Source organism: Panthera uncia, chromosome A2 (genome assembly GCF_023721935.1).
Source record: "Panthera uncia isolate 11264 chromosome A2, Puncia_PCG_1.0, whole genome shotgun sequence".
Taxonomy (NCBI): Eukaryota; Metazoa; Chordata; class Mammalia; order Carnivora; family Felidae; genus Panthera; species Panthera uncia.
The window spans coordinates 75,553,927-75,574,198 of NC_064816.1; the positions used below are offsets into that span (position 1 = coordinate 75,553,927).

At 47.1% G+C, this 20,272-nt stretch overlaps 1 protein-coding gene across 5 annotated transcripts in view; it reads left to right on the forward strand.

Annotated features, from left to right (window-relative positions):
- Positions 1-20,272, forward strand: part of ATXN7L1 (ataxin 7 like 1) — a 246,070-nt gene that overhangs the window by 154,661 nt on the left and 71,137 nt on the right. Inside the window, exon 1 of one of the 5 annotated variants that reach the window (XM_049642792.1) lies at positions 9,533-13,706. The exons of the other annotated variants lie outside the window; for them this stretch is intronic. The gene's annotated coding sequence lies outside the window, so the exon portion shown is untranslated. Of the gene's footprint in view, positions 1-9,532; positions 13,707-20,272 lie in introns of those variants that run through there. 5 annotated transcript variants of the gene reach the window in all.

A 20,272-nucleotide genomic window follows, 5' to 3' on the forward strand; every position in this document is an offset into this window, starting at 1 on the left:
TATCTCTTTGGGTGACCGGCACAATTTCCATTTGTCACCAACACACAGAAACTCCTCTAGAAGGAGCCTCGACTGGCCCACTCCACTTGGAGAAGAGGCAGTATATTGAGAAAGAATAGAGAGGGAGAGGAGCCAGAGCCAAGAGTGGGTGTCGCTTAGAATCACAGCGCTTGGACATAAAGGGACCTTTGAATCCATCCAGTGCAATCTCTCGTTTTAAAGATGAGAACACCGAGGCCCAAGATGTTAGTAACTTGCATGAGGCCCTGTGACTCCTTGATGCAGAGACAGGGCAGGACGCAGGCTCCAGGCCCGGGGCCAGCCTTCGCTGTTCTCCACACTGTGGAGTCATTTTCTCCCCCTCCCCCTCCCCCTCTCAGCAGAGCGCCTCCTTCTCTTAGATGGGAGCCAGACACTTCATGCCCAGTCTGGCAGTGCTGATGCTACAGCCGTGCATTTTATTTCTTTGCTTTATTTATTTATACCCAGCCTTGTTGCAAAAGGATTTAAGGCCGCTTGTAAAATCGCAAACAACAGAGCAAGGTAAAATAAATTTCAAATAAGTGAGAAAGATGAGACAAAGGAGTAAGTAGCTTCACAGCAGCTTTGCCCGGTACCATCCTGCTAGGGCTGTTGAGCGCCCAGCCATGAAGTCCGTGTGACGTCCATGAGGCCTGTGCCCACAGCCCCTCTAACTCAGCACTTTGGCAGGCTTTTCTCCCTGGCTGGCTTTAGCCCCTCTCTCCCTTTGTGGTCAAGATGCCCTTGAAGGTCACTTGGAGGGACTTGGAAATTCTCTTTAGTGGGTGACATTTGTAGGATTGATCACAGTGGTGATGGTGGCGGTGGTAGGGTTGTTGTTAAGGCCAGGCGAGAGAGAAGCGCTCGTTGTTACTCAGACCCTTCAGACCCTTCGAGCTGTCCCAAACCAGTGTCCTTCTTGGCCCCTTTGTTACATCCCTGCAGGCTGGGAGGAGGCTGCTGAGTGTAGCCAGAATTCACGGCCATTGCCTTGACTTCTCACCACCCCCTGATCATCTTTTATCCCTTTTGCACCATGCTGACTTCTGCTCAAGCTCTGATCTCTCTGTTTGGGCAGACCAGCTCCCTGGCTGCCTTGACTTCTTTGTTCAAGGGACCCAGGCGTCCTCCCTGCTCTGTGGAGCTCCGCTTCCCCCTACAGACAGACAGGCTTTGCCTCACGTGCACTCTCCTGGACTCCCTGGGCCTTGTCCCGACCCACCGCTGGTTTGGGTGTCTTCTTTGGTCTCTTTCAAGATCCTGGTGCTGCAGAGTGAATCAAAGCGAACCCCGGCAGAAAGCCCAGGACCCATGACCGCTCCCATCCCTCGACATGTTTGGAAACGTGCATTTTGTGGCTGTTGTGGGAACCGGCGTTGATTGGATCAGAGGTGCTAAGTGGTCTGCAAAGCCTAGGACAGTTCCGCCCAGGGAAAAATTATCCCACCAGAAATGCCAGGTGCATCCCTGCTGGTAAACACCGATAAGAACTCAGAAACGCCTGAATGTTTACAGTCATACGGTAGCATCAGAACAGCCACACTGCAGATTTCTTGGTTTGTGCCAAGAGTTTAGTGGGAGGAAATCACTAAATTATTTTTATCTACACACTGTGGTTAGAAAGAATTACATTCTGAAGGGTCAGGCCCTGCTGGGAATTGTTTATTTCGTTAGGCCGAAGTCGCATGGTCGGCCGGATCAAGCTGTGGCTCTACTCGGGTCACGTGTTGCCCTGCGTCTGGGAGCTGGTAACTTCTCAGGCTAGATGGGCACCCCGGGGTTGGTGAGGGCTCCATGAATCGCCAGCACAGCCTGTCACATGGTGCCATCAGATCACCCCAGGCTCCCGAAGTGGTGCTGGTGGCTGGCACAGCACCCGTGAGTTGTAACTGGTTGCACTGGGAAAATCTCTCCAGACGTTTTTTTCTGCAACAGGCAAAAGAACAGAGCACTCAAAATTAAATAGCCTATTGCCTGTCTTCAAAACCCACTGTCGTGCTCTTAGGCCTAAAAAATAATTTTTGAGGAGCACCTGCGTGGCTCAGTCAGCTAAGTGACCAACTCTTGATTTCAGCTCAGGTCATGATTTCACGGTTAATGGGTGCGAGCCCCACATTGGTCTCTACGCTGGCAGTGCAAGGATTCTTTCCCTCTCTCGCTGCCGTCTCCCCCTCATGCTCTCGCTTTCTCTCTCTCTCTCTCTCTCAAAATAAACTTAAATAATAATAATAATTTTTGAGCACACTGTCTAAGACAAGTTCGCTAGCCCTCAGACCACTAAAAACTGCTGGCCTGCTGATCCCTGCATTCTTTGGCTTTGCTGTGGACTGGCTAATTATTTCCTGATCTCTCCATGCATTATCTAACATGCTTTGAGTGCCTGTGATGTGCCAGGGCTAAGACAAGGTCTTTGACTTCAGCTCTTGAGGGTGTAGTGGAAGGGGGGTGGGGAGCGGGGGTAGGCCCAGGGTCAGTGCAGAGCCCTGTACGACACACTAAGTGGACACGTGCTTGGCGTGTCCTGGGAGCACCGAGAAGGGGACTTGAGTGCAACCTGGCAGAGGTGCAAGGTGACAGGATCTCCTATATCCCAGATGTGGTAACATTTGAACTGGGTCTTGAAAGAAAATAAAGAGTTAACCAAGGTGAAGAATGAAAGGGTGGATTCCAGGGAGAGAACACTGTGCACCAAGTCACAGAGGCATGAAACAAAAGACTCTCAGTAGTCCAGTGTGGCAGGAGGGAAGATGCCGGCGGGGGAGGGGAGGGGGGGGTACCAGAATAAGCCAGAGCGCCCGGTGCCCTGGAGACAAGCGCTGTGACAGATTCCTAGGGGCTGATTCTTCTGCAGCTCAAAGACACGAGAGGCCATTAGACATCCCTCAATGCCACATGTCAATCAAAATAATTAAAAGCAAAAGAAGTAGAAAGCTGGTTCATATATTCCAACATCCATCTAGCTTTCCTCCCCCCAAAAAAAGCTTTTGATAAAATAAGATGAAGCACCAAAAGATGTGTGTGTTCAATAGCAGGACATGAAGAGAGTAGAGAGAAACTAATAAAAATAAAATAAAATGTTAAAAAACTCAATCCCTGCAAAACCGAGTGATTGCTAACTCTGGATAGCAGAGCATTACCTGGGTTCAGAGTCTGACAAAGTTCAAGTCCTAAATTCAGGTTCTGCCTTTACTAACTTAAGTTTTAACCTCTCTAGACTTCCATTTCCTCTAGACATTGGGGGTGATAATACCAATCTCATCCTGTGCTTGTGAGGATTAAACCATGCCATCCCAATGGTTTTTATTACCAGCTTGTTATTTGTTGCTTTTTAAGATACTGACTTAATCCAGGGCAAGCATATGAGCCTCAGTTTATATGTATTATAGTATATGAGCCTCAGTTATCATTAGTGGAATAAAGACAAATCACAGGTTAGTTAATACAGTAGATCCTAGAAATAAAAGAATTCCTATTCATTTATGTTATTCATTGGACAGATGTCTATCACCCACTTTTTCATGGTCGGGCAAGGCACTGTGTGAGGCTCAGGGACTAGAAGAGGAAACCAGACAGACCAGGTCTCTGCTCTCATGAGGCTCATAATCCGGTGTGAAAAAGAATATGTGTTATGAGATCCCTTCCTGAAATCTACCCATTTCAGACTCACCCAGAGGCATGCTCACCGTGGACTGACCTCGAGCTGGTTTGGCCACACAAAACTCATAGGTTCTTTTTGGTAGGCAATAGTTGCCACTGTAGAAGGTTGTCGAAGGTTGAGGCACTGAGGACTGCTTCTCCCCCATAACCCCCCTACCAGGTTGTAGCGAATTCTAGTGTCACACTGAAGGCTGCCACAGATACAGCATTTGTCAAACAAACGTGTATCAACCAGCCAGTAGGAAGAAAACAATTGACTTAACCTGCTCAGTAACCTTGATGAAGTCCCAGCCTCCTCTCCTTTGAGGTATTCCAACCTTACCTTACACAGAAGGTTCACTCAAGGCAGTTGCAAGAATATTCTAAACACAGGTCTCTGTTTCCCTGAATCAGCATCATTCTGTCATCAAGCCTCCTATTTCCCCTGGCTGCACAAGGCAGCCTCGAGTGCCGTCCCTAAGGGTGAAGGGACAGGCCTTGCTGTATTCAAACACCCTTTTTATTCAAGGTTGGGGGGGTGGTCTCTAAAGGTCTTTGGCCAGCCACGTATCTTGAATACCTCTAACTTCACCAAAGAGAATCCATTTCTAGCCTCCATGATAGTAAGTCCCAAGTTTCACTAACAGAATTCACCCATTTCTTATGTTCAAAATGTTGATCAAAATATGGATAGCAAAAGGACTCACAGTAACCACCTTTGGGGTTTGTTGTTGTTGTTGTTGTTTTATTATGTTTTTTACCATAATTCCAGTATAGTTAATATGCAGTGTTATGTTAGTTTCAGGTGTACAGGATAGTGATTCAATACTTCTGTACATTACTCAGTGCTCATCATGATAAGTATACTCCCCATCATCTATTTCATCCACCTCCCCTGAAAGTAGTCACTTTTGGAGTGTGACCTCTCAGATTAATACTAGTTGCCCAATCTGGACTTTGTATTCTTTTTTTTTTTAATGTTTATTTATTTATTTTGAGAGAGAGTGTATGCAAGAGGGGGAGGGGCTGAGAAAGAGAATCCCAAGCAGCCTCCACAGTCAGTGCAGAGCCTGACATGGGGATCGATCCCACAAACCACAAGATCATGACCTGAGCTGAAATCGAGTCGGCTGCACAACCGGCTGAGCCACCCGGGTGCCCCTGGACTTTGTATTCTTGGTAGCGTGTGAGCTGATTACCCCTAGAGGTAAAACCTAGACTAACTGGCTCATGCACAAGAGAATACCAGTTATTCTCAAGTACTATTTTTTTCTATTTATTTTTACTCAAGTACTTTAAAGCAAATTATAGACAGTGTTAACGATGCTCCATTTCTCTCTCCTATTCGAAAGGCATGATTCCCAGTGCTGAGCCGGGCAGGGGGGCTGGATTATATCCAAAGTGACTATAAATCCTGGATTGTTCAGGGAAGTCACACAATGTATACCTGTTGCTCTGGGCCCATCCATTTAGCACTCCCTTTCACTTTCAGAGGTGTCCAGTTAGGATAATGAAGTATATGGTTACTCTATTTATAGAAAATGCAGTAGCACACAACAAAGAGAACATACCCAGGAGAATAGGGTTTGATTCCTGTCTCTACCACTCCCCAGTAGGCAGGCCTCAGGCAAATTGCCTCACCCTGATAAATCTTACTTTCCTCATTAGTAAACTGAGAGTAATACACTTGCTTGCTCTCCATCCATAGTCATTTTTCTTAAGTTTATTTATTTATTTTGAGAGAGAGAGTATGCATGCAGGGTAGGGGCAGACAGAGAGGCGGGGGGAGAGAATCCGGAGCAGACTCCATGCCACTAGTATAAAGCCCAACGTGGGGTTCCAATCCACGAACCGTGAGATCATGACCTGAGCTGAAATCAGGAGTCGGACACTTAACCAGCCGAGCCACCCATGCGTCCCCGTAGTCCATTTTTAAGAGAGATACCAGTTATCCCATGGATGTGAATAAACTTGGTGGAGAGAACGGCACTAACAAGAGTTAGGGGTTATTCCTGTTCTTAAAGCCAACATTGGTTTATGCTTTGATTTGACTCTGGCTTGGGGGAAAATTAGCTTTGGAATATAGATCATGTCTGCTCTTACACTTGCCTTCCTATAGAATGGAGAGACCCGTGTGTAGCCTGTTTCTTCCAGCGAAGCAAGAGCCATCCCCTTACTGCTTGGGCATTTACTTTTCCCCTTAATTCCATCAGAGAAGAGAACATGAGCCTTACAAGTAAAACCATAAGCCCTTCTTTGGCCTTAAAGTGCATTAATGTAAAAAATTTCCAGTAAAGATTCAATGTACCCTTCTTTATATGTGTAGAACTCTTGAAAGTTTGAGAAGCTATCGTAACTAGTGAGAGCCAAAGGTGAAAGGCCCCACATGAGTATACCACCTTGTTGATGCCTAGCCGGGACAAAGGTTCCCATGGCAACAGTCACAACCAAGGTGGGGATAGGGTGGGGTGCCCCTCCCCAGCAGAAGTACTGTTTTGCTTAATAATGTAGAATTTTGTTTCTTCAAAATGAAAATTGATTTTTTTCTTATTATGAAAGTAATACATTGTAAACACTGCCCAAATTTCAGGAAATATAAGAAAGTAAATATTTTGGTGTAAAACTTTATAATCATGTTTCTATGTGTATGTGTTTGTCTATGTGTTGTACATGTGTATCTGTATGCATATATCTTATATGTTAAAAAATAAAAGTGGAATCCTATTATAGACATTGCTTTGAAATCTGCCTTTTTTTTTTTTCGTTTAAAATTGGTGTGGACACATTTCACTAAATATAGATCTACATCATCGTTTTTATAGCTTCCTAGCATTCCATGGAATAGATGTGTCAGCAATTTACTTCACCAGTGCCTGATTGCTTGTTATTTAGGTCTGGTTAGGGGCACAGTATCTACCCCTTTCGGTGTAATTTTTTAAAAATCAATACAAGATATCTACTCCTAACACACGCACGTGCGCGCGCACACGCACACACACACACGCTTCTCAGAATTCCACCAGGGGATGATTCATTTATTTATTAGCTGGCGGCCTTTGCATTTAGGTGGAAAGACTTCTGCTAGTTGAAGCATAGGGCAGGGGGAGCCGGTCAGCAACAGGACACAGGGCAGCTCAAGGTGGGAAGCCAGGCCACTGCATCGCAAAGAGCCTGGAGCAGGCTGTTACTTGCCCAGTAACCTCCTCATACCCCAGAGCCCGGATCTGCTCATTCACCGAACAGCGCTGCTGCCGGGAGCTTCTGTCCTTTCATAGCCCTTCAGCTGCGAAAGGGCCTAATCATCAGAATACTCCTTTCAAAAAAGAAAGACGTGCCATGCAGGCGTTTGCATGTGGCGCAGCCAATAACAACTCAGTATCACGAGCTCTGCCACCGAGTGAAGCTCCTTGGGAACGTGTCCAGGAGCGCTTGAAGAGCACCAAGTGCCATGGGGCATCCAGGGGAGCAGCCTCTGGGCTTTCCCTGAGAAACAGCTTACACTTAGCTTGTACAGGAACCTAGCACACTTGATGGTCTGATGTCCAAGTTTGGCAAATTAGCACTCTGGGCAGGACTACGGAGGCAGGCCCTGCCAGTAGAGAGAAGTGACACCAGAGTGCAGAAAAAGGGAAAAGGCACAACGTGGGGAAGCCGAGGCCCCTCTTGTGCAAGGGCAAATCACCCTGCTGCAAACTGCAGGTACTACCCGTGATGACAAGGCACTTAGTTCAGGGAGACCAACATTTTTTTTTTCTTTATTTTGAGAGACAGAGAGAGCACAGGTGAGTGTGAGTGGAGGAGGGCAGAGAGAGACAGACAGACAGAATTCCAGGCAGGTTCTGCACTGTCAGCACAGAGTCAGACTGGGGCTTGAACTCACGAACCATGAGATCATGACCTGAGCTGAAATCAAGATGCTTAACTGACTGAGCCACCCCGGCTCCCCATTGACCAACATTTTAAACGGCGGAATACAAGAGAAAGTGTCAGAGTGTCTTTTACTTAGTGAAGATAAATGTTATCTTTTGAAACTCTGGTCACATCCGGGTGCTCATGTTAGGGCAAAGCGTAAAATTTGTGACTTCAGGTGGATCAGGGTCAGGAAGTTTGAAGGCTACAGATGTAGGACTCTGAAGTCATCACCACTTTACAGCAAAGTTTAGAACGGAATGCCCTGAACAGTGATCTTGAGTTATAAAAAAAAAAAAAAAAAAAAAAAAAAAAAGGATCAAATAATGTTCAAAGTCTACCATTTAAGAGGACAAAGTACAGTGAGATGAAGATCTTTTGGAAAGATTTGTTACAAAGTGCCTCCAATTTTTTTGAAGATTTAGTGTTTTAAATTTTAAATGGAAAGCCTTTCTACCTTCTCCCTAACTTGAATCACAAACATAACTTTTAAAAACACAAAATCTGAGGTGCGTGGGTGGCTCATTCGGTTAAGTGTCTGACCCTTGATTTTGGCTCAGGTCATGATCTCACGGTTCCTGAGTTCGAGCCCTACATCAGGCTCTGTGCTGGCAGCATAGAGCCTGCTTGAGATTCTCTGTCTCCCTCTCTCTCTACCCCTCCTCCACTTGTTCTCTCCCTCCCTCTCTCTTTCTCTGTCTCTTTCCCCCTCTCTCAATAAGTAAACTTAAATAAAATAAAAACAAAATTTGACTGGAGGGGAAGAAAAAGAGAAACCTGAAAAATTAAAATAATTAATTAAAATAGAATTTTAATTAAAACACCAGGTCTGAGATACATTTAAGGTGAAGGCAGGGGCGCCTGGATGGCTCAGTCGGTTAAGCGTCCGACTTCGGCTCAGGTCACGATCTCGCGGTCCGTGAGTTCGAGCCCCGCGTCAGGCTCTGGGCTGATGGCTCAGAGCCTGGAGCCTCTTCTGATTCTGTGTCTCCCTCTCTCTCTGCCCCTCCCCCATTCATGCTCTGTCTCTCTGTGTCTCAAAAATAAATGTTAAAAAAAAATTTTTTTTTTTAAGGTGAAGGCATTCACCTTCCAGGTACACCTAATAAGGTATGCATATATCTATCTTTGTGATGGGCGTTAAGAGGAATTTCACTCATTCATTCAAAACGTGTAGTGAAAACTCACAGCAGGGTTTCTATGCTTGGCTAGGCATCAGCCTCCAAGATAAAGGAGACTTGGGATTGTCCCTCAAGGAACTTACAGTCCAGTAGTCCAGTTCCAGTCAACCCACATGTAAAGCCATTTTGCAAATTGTGTACAATACGGCTAAGGCTGGTTGAAATTGATACTCTCCTAAAACCCTAGGGTATGTGGCCTCCGAATGTGTACAGCCAGCCCCGTGGCTTTGGTCCTGAATCCACATCAAGAAGGATTAAGCCAAAAGCCAGTCCCAGATCCAGTCAGGAAGGCTGGCACAGTCCCTGTAAATCCAGGCAAAAGTGAAGAGCCCTGAGCTGGGTCGCAGGTCCTGACCTGAAAGTGTGCAGGGCAACGTCAGGGGCAAGAACCCAGCTGCTGGCATGCTTATCTTGCTTTCTGTCTCCTGTCACCTCAGGCCTCTGTCTTTTTTTGGCTCTATCCTTTTCCTGACCAGCTTTCCATATATCCGGGCCATGTTTTGAAGACCTTACTGGTCCCGGACCAGCTTCCTCCTCTGTGTATGTACTCAGATGCAGCTCCCTTCGCTAGGGGGAGTCCAGATGCCCAGAGTGTGGGCCCAGGGTCCTAACTTTGTCTCCGTCCACGCCATCTTCCTCCTGGATGTACTGTCCTCAGCTGCCTTCCCAAAACCACTGTACCCATCAACACAGTACTACTTGGCTGGTCTAGGGTAGAACTACCTCTGTTAAGCACACCAATACTAACTACAAGTTTCTGTTAATATCCCATATCCCTCTCTTCTACTAATTGGATAATTTAATTTTGATTAATTTGATACTTTTGCTAATTCGATATCACAGATTCAGTGGTCATGCCTCATGGATTTTCACAAGTTCTGATTTTAAATCTGTCTTCCCTAAGTATACCAGTGCCTGTCAAACCACATGTTCTACTTTTTGGCTTACGAAAAAACGGACTCTATGCTCCAAGAAGTCACAAGTTATGTGGAAATATTCTACGCATCTTGTATCTTGTAAGCAGTCGAGTTTTCTTGCTGAGACTGTTCACATTTACCCAGTCCCCGTATTCTTTTTAAGCAGCATGGATGCAAATGTCATGTGGTCACCAAAACAACTTCAACTAAACCAGTCAGAGGGGCCACCTGGCATCCCCCCAACCAAGAGCCTCTCCAGTCACCAAGAGCTTGTGGATTTGGTTGGTCCTCACCATCTCTAGGCTGCTTTAGACACTTTGAACGTAAAGTCCACCTCGACACCCAGCTTCCCTGGCCTTTGGTTCTGTGTTTTGTAGTGTTGTGTTTTCAGGGAGGAAGGAGGGGGAGAGAGATTCATAAGGCAGTGACTGAACACTCGAGAACTTTGTAATCTTCACTTCCTGACTGTCACCCCTCCTGCCCTCCCCATTCGGCATCTCTGGTCATGGCCCTGAGACCAGGGATCCGACCAATGTTCCCATTCACCCTTACAAGCCCTGTGGCCATCTGTAGGAACTCACTACCACGTCCCCTCGGAGGAAGTGCCCCAAACCTGCAATGAACTAGTTCACAATGTACCACACAATAGTAATATCATTTTCTGTCAAGCCATGAGTGTCCACTTGCCACACGCAAGGAACAGGACAGCGGGACCCTTCGTTTGGTCCAGTGTTTTCAGTGGCCTCTGCTACCAGAGAACTCAACAGAAGCATGACTCGGAAACACAACTGTTGAAGAAGATATCCACCAAATAGTGTGCTAAGCCAAATCCCTCCTACAATGCAACACAGCACAGACAGCACACCTTACAAATGTACATGACATGACGCCCAGGGTAGCAGACCTGCTGGGACATTCCACTTGGTCTCCTCCTTGGACTGGGATTAGATGAAGAGCCAGGGGTTACCATGCCGGTAAACTAATCAAATCAAAGAAGGACAGGGTGGAGGTCGTTGCTTCCTATTGGGATAGTAGCTCTGGAGTACAGATGTCTGAAGCTCCCAGGTGTGGAGGGAAACCCTCCTGTGTTTGAGAGTTGCAATCTGAGCCTGCTACAGAAAAACCACAAAGACAGGGATTTCTGGGAAAATCTAGTGAGATGATGTGCTTTTATAATACAACCACTTTTGTGGCCTTTTTAGTTCGATCATTATGTGTTCTGGAGACATGATAGAGGCAAGGAAGAAAGGCCAGGTTGGGAATTAGGAGACCCAGTGTTGCTTATAATTTGCAGTGTGGCCTTGGACGTGGTTTGTAGTCTCTCCAGAATCTCAGTGCACTTGTCTGAAAATGGAAATAATAAAGCCCGCCACTTTGAAAATGCTTTGTGAATATAAAACACCACACCAGCACTCTCTGAGCCTCAGTTTTCCTCCTTGGTTGAATGGGCCCTGCCCATTCAGGGTGTTTCTGAGGATCAAATCATATAACGTGCATGTAAACCATGGAGTTCTATGTGAAGGACACAGCTCACAAAAATTCTGGTGTCACTTTGTGGGGTCAGTTGCCAACCCAGAGGCCAGGGCTGGTTTGAGACTCACTTTGCCCAACCTGAATGGGTCAGCCCTTCCCGCTCCCCCCTCCCCCACCCCAGCCTTCTTCCTCCCCAGCTCCTTCCTTTGTCTGGTAAGCTTTAAATTACCTTTGCTCTTCCCTTTTGATCTGTCTGGCAACTGCCCTGTCTCACTCCAGGGGGGCTCCATTTCAGATCCCAGAGAAACCCTGTCTATATATAGCTTGTAAAAAAATGTGGTTTCCTTTGGGAGGAAAGTGGGAGCTACCATGTGCGTTCACGTCCACCACCATTATACTGGTGACCCCCAGAACCGGAGACACAACATTTACTCTCCAGAATAAACATGAGTATGGCCCAAGGTTACAGTAGCTTGTATAAACAACCTGTTACTACTTACTGCTTTTCTCTAAACTCCTGGAGTGGGGAAGTGGCAACATTTTATTCTTCAAATCAAAGACAGGTGATAGACAGGGATGATAGATAGATAAATAGATAGAGTGGACCAAGAAAGAATTCCCTGAAAATTTAAGCAAACAGGCATTTATTTGGGCAATTAGAATTGCAATTGAAGAGACAGATTCAAGTAGAATCTGGACCATGATCTGAGGACGACAAAGAGAGGGCAGGGCTGTATACTCAAGGCTGCGAGTAGAGTTCTCATTCAGATCCTCTATGCAAAACAGGGATTGAAACTAGATTAACTGGGATTGGTTGGGTTCATATGCAAATAAGGGATGGAAACTTGTTTGTAGCAAGGGCTCTTTTGGAAGTGAAGAGTGAGGATTCTGGTGCCATGCTGAGGGGGAAGTTAAGTCCCAGCTGAGGGCTTGCAGCTGGCTGAAAGGTTTTTAAAAAGTTCACGGTTCCTGCGAGAAGGACGTGCACAAATTCCTCCTCCCTTATGGCCTCCTGACCCCATTTTAAAAAGAGACTTGCTTAGTTAGGCTTGCTTGCTGCGTTTTGAAATCTCCTTTGACAGAGAGGTAGATAGATAACATAGATAGATGGATGGATGGATGGATGGATGGATGGGTAGATAGATAGATAGATAGATGATAGATAGATAATGGGAGGAGGGCTTGAGCCCACTCAGCAATTTAAAATTTTTCACTCTGGGGCGTTTGGCTGGCTCAGTCAGAAGAACATGTGACTCTTGATCTTGTGATTGTGAGTTCGAGCCCCAAGTGGGGTGCAGAGACTACTTAAATGAATTTCTTCTTAACTTAAAGTCAAAGTAATGTAAAAATTTCTCACTCTTACATCTACGCCCCAGTTCTCTTCGAATTCAGTTCTCTCGAATCCTCGCATAACTCTAAAATTTTATCTGGTTAATTGTCTTGGTCCTAAAATGAAACCATGCATAATGCATTCTGGGAAAGAAATGGAAAACCTTGTTAAATAAGCGATTCAAGCATTCCTTTTTATTTTGCCAGATGAAAATAGTTTATTCACTGTCACCAAAAGAACACAGGCTGCAGCCCCGATGAAGGAGAAAGATTGACCCAATCAACCCTAGACTCCAAGGGGACAGGGAAACCTTTCTCAGGACCAGGTCAAGAAACAGCCCAGGGACACTGCCCCCTCTGTTTGCTTCCTGTGTGGCTCAGTGATCTCAAGGCACAGAGCAGGGAACTTGGAAGTCCCTTTCCTGTGTCCTGAAATCTCCATTCAGCACGCCCCTTTTTTTTTTCTCCTGTGGCATTTGCCAACTTTCAAATTCCGATGCTCCTGCCGTCACCCCCAGATGTGCACCAAGGCCTCAGCATTTGCAAAGTCTCTCAAGTCAATCTCTAAGTAAAAGATGCTTCAAGGAAGCACCCAGTTCCTTCTGCCTAATAACTGCAGTTTGTCATGTGACACCTGCCCCTCCCCCCCCCCACCAATTCTCTCTGAAAACCCCCACCCACCCCACCAATAAACTAGGTTGACGTCTGTCCTTTATCTGCCAACATCTACATTTCCTTCAAGGTGGTAATCTTTTGCTTTTGTTATTGAAGTTCTGCTTGATTCTTAATTGTTACCCCATAGCTTTGGAGCCTGCATAAACAGTTAACAAAAACACGGCGCACGAGGCAGCCGTTTCGCTTTCTGTGCTTGTTGTTCTTGGCACCGGGTCAGTTCTATGAACTTCTGGTGTCCAACTGGTAGGACCTGAAACTCTGTGTTTAACAAGTGCCTGTAGTCAAAACAGTTGGCGTGTGCAAGCTCGGGCCGCTGGTACTGCTGCGGCTGGTCAGCCCGGTCCTGGACTGTGCAGAACACCGAATCACGTTGCTGCGTTTTGGGGCTGGGCTTTTGTTGTTTCGCTGTTGGGTTTGTTTTTTGTTGTTTTCTTTTTTTCCTTTTTTTTTTTTTCCTCTTTTTTGTGATGGCATCCGTGCTAATCTGGATCTCTTCAGGTTCCAAAAGTACAACATGTTTACAGTCGACGTAGAATCAGATTAAGTTGGCAGCCTGAGTCTCTCTGTAAGTGGTTTTAGTTTACATTTCTTCTGCTAGCAGGATGTTTTGCATAATTTTGCTGATCCTGGGTTATTTATAGACTTTTTTGAAGAAACGGGGATGCATGAGAGTTTTCTGTTCTAACTGTGGAAAGTGAAATCCGTTTCTGCAGTGAGGAGGGAAGGCGGCCGGGCATGTTCAGCAGAGGGTTATTTTAGCTCTTGAAAATTAATTTCTCCTCGAGGTCACTTGATAACATTCCGGAGCCTACACTCCAAGCCACTGACATCAGATACCCTGATGATTGTCTTAGGACGTGTTGTTTTCCTTTTAGTCGGTCAGAAATGGAGCAAAATGAAAGTCATGATGCCATTTCCTCTGGGGCGCTCTGGGAGGGTGGATGCAGTGATTGGGTATTGTTTCAAACGTCCGAAGTGGGTTTGCGGGGGTTGTTTCATCCCACCCTCGGGCACTGTGTCCGCTGGCCACCGCAGCAGCCTGCCCAGAAGCCGGTTGGCGGGACCCACCGAGAGCCTGGGGGAGGGGCAGAGGAAGGACAGCCGTCGGGAAGTTAGTGGCTATTCAAGTTTGTCCTCATCTAAATGACAGTGATACTCAGGTGTTTGTAACATTTAAAAAAAAAAAAAAGTCATTGACTGCAGGATGGCTTAGTGGCTAATGCATTATCGGTTTGATCTTCTAGCCTGGGGGTAGCACCTTCTGGTAGCACCTTTGGCGGGGGGTGTGTATGAATGGAAGGAAATCTGGGCACGTTCGAAACCACTACACCAGGATGAACACTGTGTGAAAGGGTTTCCTATAATATTTACTAGAACAGTTGGCTAAAAATTGCCTTGCTTTGCCCACTGAATGGCTGTGTGATTAAATCACCCCTTGATAGCGTACCTTGAGCCCTCCCATCTCTGCGCCGGCTGCCGCCAGAATTTGCATGGGTAAGTAGCACGTTCATCAGCATAATGAGTGTGGAGTCCCCAGTCTAATGGTCCAGGAGAACGCCGTAATTGAGACACTTCATTGCGCCTCGGGTTAAATATTTTAAACCAAACAAATCGGGAAGGAGGGAGAAAACGGGAAACATCGTTTGGGCCGCGTGAAAGGCCTTCTAATTGGGGAGTCCGCCCTGACTGGGGTCCTTGGGCCCCTCACAGACAGGTCCACATCTCCTCTCACCCCCACCATCACCGAATCACACCCGCAAATGAAAATGGATGGTTGAGCCGGAAATTTCCGAGGTAGTGAAAGTGACATAGTTGTAACTGCTAAGTGCTACCAAGAGCCGATTTTCTTCTCTCTCTTCCATGTTTCTCTCGTCGATGGGAGAGTGGGTTCTTTTTTGGCGTTGTTTTTGGTTTGATTTGGTTTGGTTTTTGGCCTCCACTAACCTTGCAGAGAATGGCGATGAGGCTGTCTTGCTTTTGGTCCTTGAGTGTGGAGTGTGCCCTCTGCTTCCTCACGGTAGCCCTGCCGCTCTGGTGAAGAACAAGTTAAGCCCTTTTGTCCCAGCAGAAAAAGACTCGTACAGCGGGGCTGAGGAGCTGGCACTCAGGCCCAGACATTTACCATCAGACTTTGGCCTTCTCGCTGCCCCATCCAAACCCGCGAACTGCACTGCTGATGCAGGAGACCTTTTGTTCCAATGTGATTCCAATCTGCCCCCAAGGATGCGGCCCCTACGACACTTCCCTTTTCCTCCTCCTGTATTAAGGTTGAGCTAGGATTTGAGGCTCACCTTTTGGAGGCCCCGGGTTTGAGGTGTGTGTTGGTTTGTGTGCATGTCAGCCAGCAGTGATTAAGGGGGCTCCTGCCCTGCTGGGTAAATAAACTCATGGCCAGAGTGACTTTAGAGACATGAAGGAACCTACCTACCTTTACGACAGTGTTGAAGCAGGATGGCAGTGATGACAGAAAGGTTTCCCAGTCATCCTGCCCTGGGGCTTTTGCATTTGAATTAGCCAGACCCGCCCACTTCAGGATCCTAGAGAAAATGAAGGCACTGCTATTTGCCAGACTCCTAGACTTTGTTGCCCCTCCCAGGCCCTCCCAGCTGCCCGCCAACAGCTTTCAAATACCCTCCTTCCACGCTTTGGTTGCCTCTGCCGGTCTGGAGAGAGCTGTGGTTGGACTGATAATTGATCTGTGTCTGGGCCTCTTGGCAGCATTAGCATTTGTGGGTCCATCTTCTCTCCTGGCCCCCAGGGAGTGGTTCTGCTGGGCCCCACACTCAGTGGGAAACCCAGGATCTGTCAGGGTCCTGCAGTCTGCCGGAAGGCCAAGGCATCCGGGGCAGAACTTGGAGATTGGGTGGGTCCCTGGCCAGAGGCAAATTTGGGCCAGATGGTCTGAGTTGGTTTGTCAAACCTGTGAGGGTTTGGTGGCCCTCCACACTCTGGTGGCTACCTCACTCTGCTATTGGCCCACTCATCCCCAAGGTCTTAAGCTTTTCTGGAACAGCAGCAATAACATATAGATTAGGCAGAACCCCCAAAAGTAAGAGGCCGAACAAGAAAATAAGCCAATGGAAGGAGTTGGTTACTCCTTGGCTGTGGCTTCGTCACCCTGTTTCCAACCAGCCCCTTGTGCACCTGCTGACCAACTCAGCCTCAGTCCACCAAGGCAGGCAGGATTTGCCAGTTGTCAAGGACCAGTAGATTGCCCCCACTTTGACCTTGTTACAGTTTGCCATCGAAGTGGCACATCCCAGACTAAGGAGGGAGATATATTTGATCTACGCCATGTCAGAGGGTAGGAGTCCCTTGTCCCCTGTCCTCCATACTATACTTTTTCTCTCCAATCTGGTGAACAGGAAGGGCTTTTAGGTAAATCAACTGTATTAATTTGCTAGGGCTATTATAACAAAATACCACAGCCTGGGCAGCTTGAACAACAGAAATTTAATTCTTCACAGCTGTGGAGGTTAGAAGTCCCGAGATCAAGGTGCCAGCCACGTTGGTTTCTCCGGAGGCCTCCCTCCTTGGCTTCTAGACGGCCATCTTCTTGCTGTCCCTTCATCAGGTTGTTCCCCCGCCCTCACCCTCACCCCTTCCATGCACACACCTAGTGTCTCTTTCTCTTCTTATGAAAGGACTCCAGTCATATTGGATCAAGGCCCACCCTCGCTGGCCTCATTTGAACTTAATCACCTCTTTAAAGGCCTTATCTGCCAATACAGTTACATTCTGAGGTATTGGCAATTGGGACTTCAACGTATGAATTTGGGGGCAACATAATTCAGGCCATAACACCAGCCAACTAAGCCTGGTCCCACCTCAGCCCCACTCATTAGCAGCATCAGAACACTGCAGTAACTGCCATGATGTAGAGGTTCATCTGTGACTTGTTCCTGCACATGTGAGTGTGTAGAATCAGGCACCATCTCTCTGTGTGGGTGCACAGTCAAAGGGAACGCAATGAGAAAAAGACAAAACATGTTCCTAGTCACAAGATGAAGTCACCAGTGGCTGTGAAAAGTCTGAGTTAGCTTTCAGTGTGTTCTATTATGATCTTTAGATGACTTCAGCAGCCCACCCGTCTCGAGGAAGGCTGTTGGAAGGGTGGGTTGAGCAAAGGTAGCTCTCAGACCAGGGGGCCCCAGAAGTCATCTGACAGAAAGTGTTACCTTCCCTTCTGAGCCTCTTCCTCCTGGTGCCATTCTGGGCAAACTCCCTGATATGTGAATAGATTCGTTTGCATGATCTTCTCTGGGTCTTGCCAACAACTATGTATATATATTTAAATCTGCCCTCAGTGTTCATTCCCTGTGGAAGTTGGGAAACCAGCCTTCCATGGACTAGGAGAGGAGAAGTTAGCCAGTTATCATTTCCCATTTCAATGGCTGCTCTTTCCCCAGGGACTTGTGGTTGGCCATTGATCTTCCCTCCCTCTTCCCTTGCTATAGGATATCTTTGACCTGGAGATGCTAGGGGCCAGCAGGTTGATCTCTGGTAGCCCTTTCCAAGAATTTTCCCCCAAGATCTTTTCTTAGTAAAGAACATTTGTTCCCTGAGGATGCAGCCACTCTCAGCCAAGACCAGAGCAGAGTTTCTAGGGCCCCATCCTGAGAATGGCAGCCACCAAAGCCTGGTGTTCTTAGAAACTACCAATGGGGACAGAAACCCAAGGATGAGTTGTGGTCAAGCTACAGGGGATCCCGGCTCTTCATCACCTGCCGGGTTCCTGCTGCAGATGACTCAGGTTCTGGTCTCCACGAGGGGACCATGGAGAGATAGTGTGTTCCTGCAGGCTAGTGGAGGATCTATTACCCTTTGTGAGGCAGCCTGGATTTTGGTCTGAGACAAAAGAGAAGGTGATTGCTGTAGGGAGAGGAGGTCAGGAATCAGCTGCTCCGTGCTGGCAGCCTGAGTGCCAGAGGAGGTGGGATCTGGGTTATTTGTAACGGTAATAATCATAAAACTGCTCTTTTCTGTATGCATGGCCTGACTCAACTTTTAGACCTCTTTTACATGCCTGATCTCATTGGCTCCTCCTTATAGCCTTGGAGAGGCAGGTATTGTTAACCCCAGAGCATGGAAATTCTGGAAGGAGAGCCCGGGTTGAGACTCCAGCTCCTGGACACCAGTGCTCCTTGTATTGATTTCAGCTGCCTAATGTCTGTATTTGGTTGCCAGTAAGGAGGTAGTTTGCAAATCAGAAAACCTGGTTTGTGTGTTTTTTCATTGTATTTCTTGTCAGTTATCAAAGCCACATTCGATTGCTCATATGTGCAATGCCTCGCTCTAAGACCCTTACGCTTAATCATTACCACCACTGGTAAGAGGAGGGCTGTTGGTAGCCCCACTTGTCAGTTGTCACTGAGATCCTTACTAGGGAAGAGGAGGAAGTGTGGGCTATGTGACACACCTGCCCTGAATGGTCAAGAGTGCTGTTCACAGGTCACTGCCACGGAGGGGGATGTTGCACACTGCTTGGCTGTGTCTTTTTCCACATTATAAGCAAGGGTTTGGAAGAGGAATGGTGTTGGTGGCAGGTCTATCAAGTTTTCAGGGGCCAGATTTGGGAGGGTGAATGGATACATGAGCGGGTAGAGCAGTAGACTACATCCAACCAGATGACACTTTTTTTTTAATGTTTTTATTTATTTATTTTTTTGAGACAGAGAGAGACAGAGTATGAGCAGGGGAGGGGCAGAGAGAGGGGGAGACACAGAATCTGAAGCAGGCTCCAGGCTCTGAGCTGTCAGCACAGAGCCTGATGTGGGGCTTGAACTCATGGGCTGTGAGATCATGACCTGAGCTGAAGTTAGATGCTTAACTGACTGAGCCACCTAGGCGCCCCTGGATGACACTTTTAAAGAACACCTGTGGGTACGTGGCTTGGCAGAAAAATGTGTGAAATAAGACTTAGGGGTGGTTCAATTGTCAAAAATAAAAAATCTAGGCTGGGGGTGGGGCACCTGAGTGGCTCAGTCTTTTAAGCATTCGACTCCTGATTTCTGCTCAGGTCGTGATCTCACAGTTCATGAGATTAAGCTCCGCACTGGGCTCTGCGCTGACAGTGCAGAGCCTGCTTGGGATTCTCTCTCTCCCTCTCTCTCTGCCCCTCCCCTGCTCGCACGTGCATGCATTTGCACCCTCTCTCTTTCAAAATAAATAAACAGCTAAAAAAATGTAGGTTGGATCTCTAGCTACATTAATAGGAGGATAATGTCCAGGAAAGACAGCTAGGAGCTGCTTGGACCCCATCTGTAACATTCTTTCACCTGAGTTCCACAGTCTATGAAGGACAGACGGTAGAGCCAAAGAGGACCCAGAGAACAGAATAGTGAAAATGATGTTTTGTGAGGAAGGGTTTAAAAAGACCTCTGGGTGTTTTGCCTGGAGAAAGATTTCAAGGAGCAAATATTTGGCAAGATGTTCCCTGGAAGGGAAATAAGACCGGTTCAAGGTGACCCCCACAGAGCAGAAATGGGATTCATGTGTGGCATTGCAAAGCAGCTTAAGTAGGGGAGACACTCCAACAGCCATGGAACCACCATGCTGTCTCACCTGGTGCACGCCTGGAAGGTCCCATTGGCAGTGGGGTCTGCAGGGGAGAAGCAAGCCTGGGTGGCCCCATGATCAGAGTGCTGAGGAGGCCATAACAACCCCAGAAAGGGTCTGGCAGGGATCAGGGAAGTGTGGGGCTTCTTCTGGCCTGTTGGGAGTCTGTTACTCTGTCCCAACCTCAAGCTCTAAGAGCTGGGTGCCTTTCATGGCAATGATGATTCCATCACAGGAATGGTGATCCCCTTGATGGAAACAACAGCTGTATGAGAGACGAGGAGCTGGCGGAGGGGGCTGTGCCTTAGTACCTGGTGTGTGTGTGTGTGTGTGTGTGTGTGTGACATTGTTTAAAACAATCACACTTCTTCATACACCTGAGTTGGCCTTGTTTGAGAACTACTATCTTAGAGTGCCTGTGAGCTGACTCCTTAACTTAAAAATTACCTCCTTTAAGTGATTCCAAGAAAGGTTTTTTTTTTTTTTTTAAGTGTTTATTTATTTTGAGAGAGAGAAAGGGAGAGAGAGAATCCAAAGCAGGCCCCATGTTGATTTCATGAACTGTGAGATCAT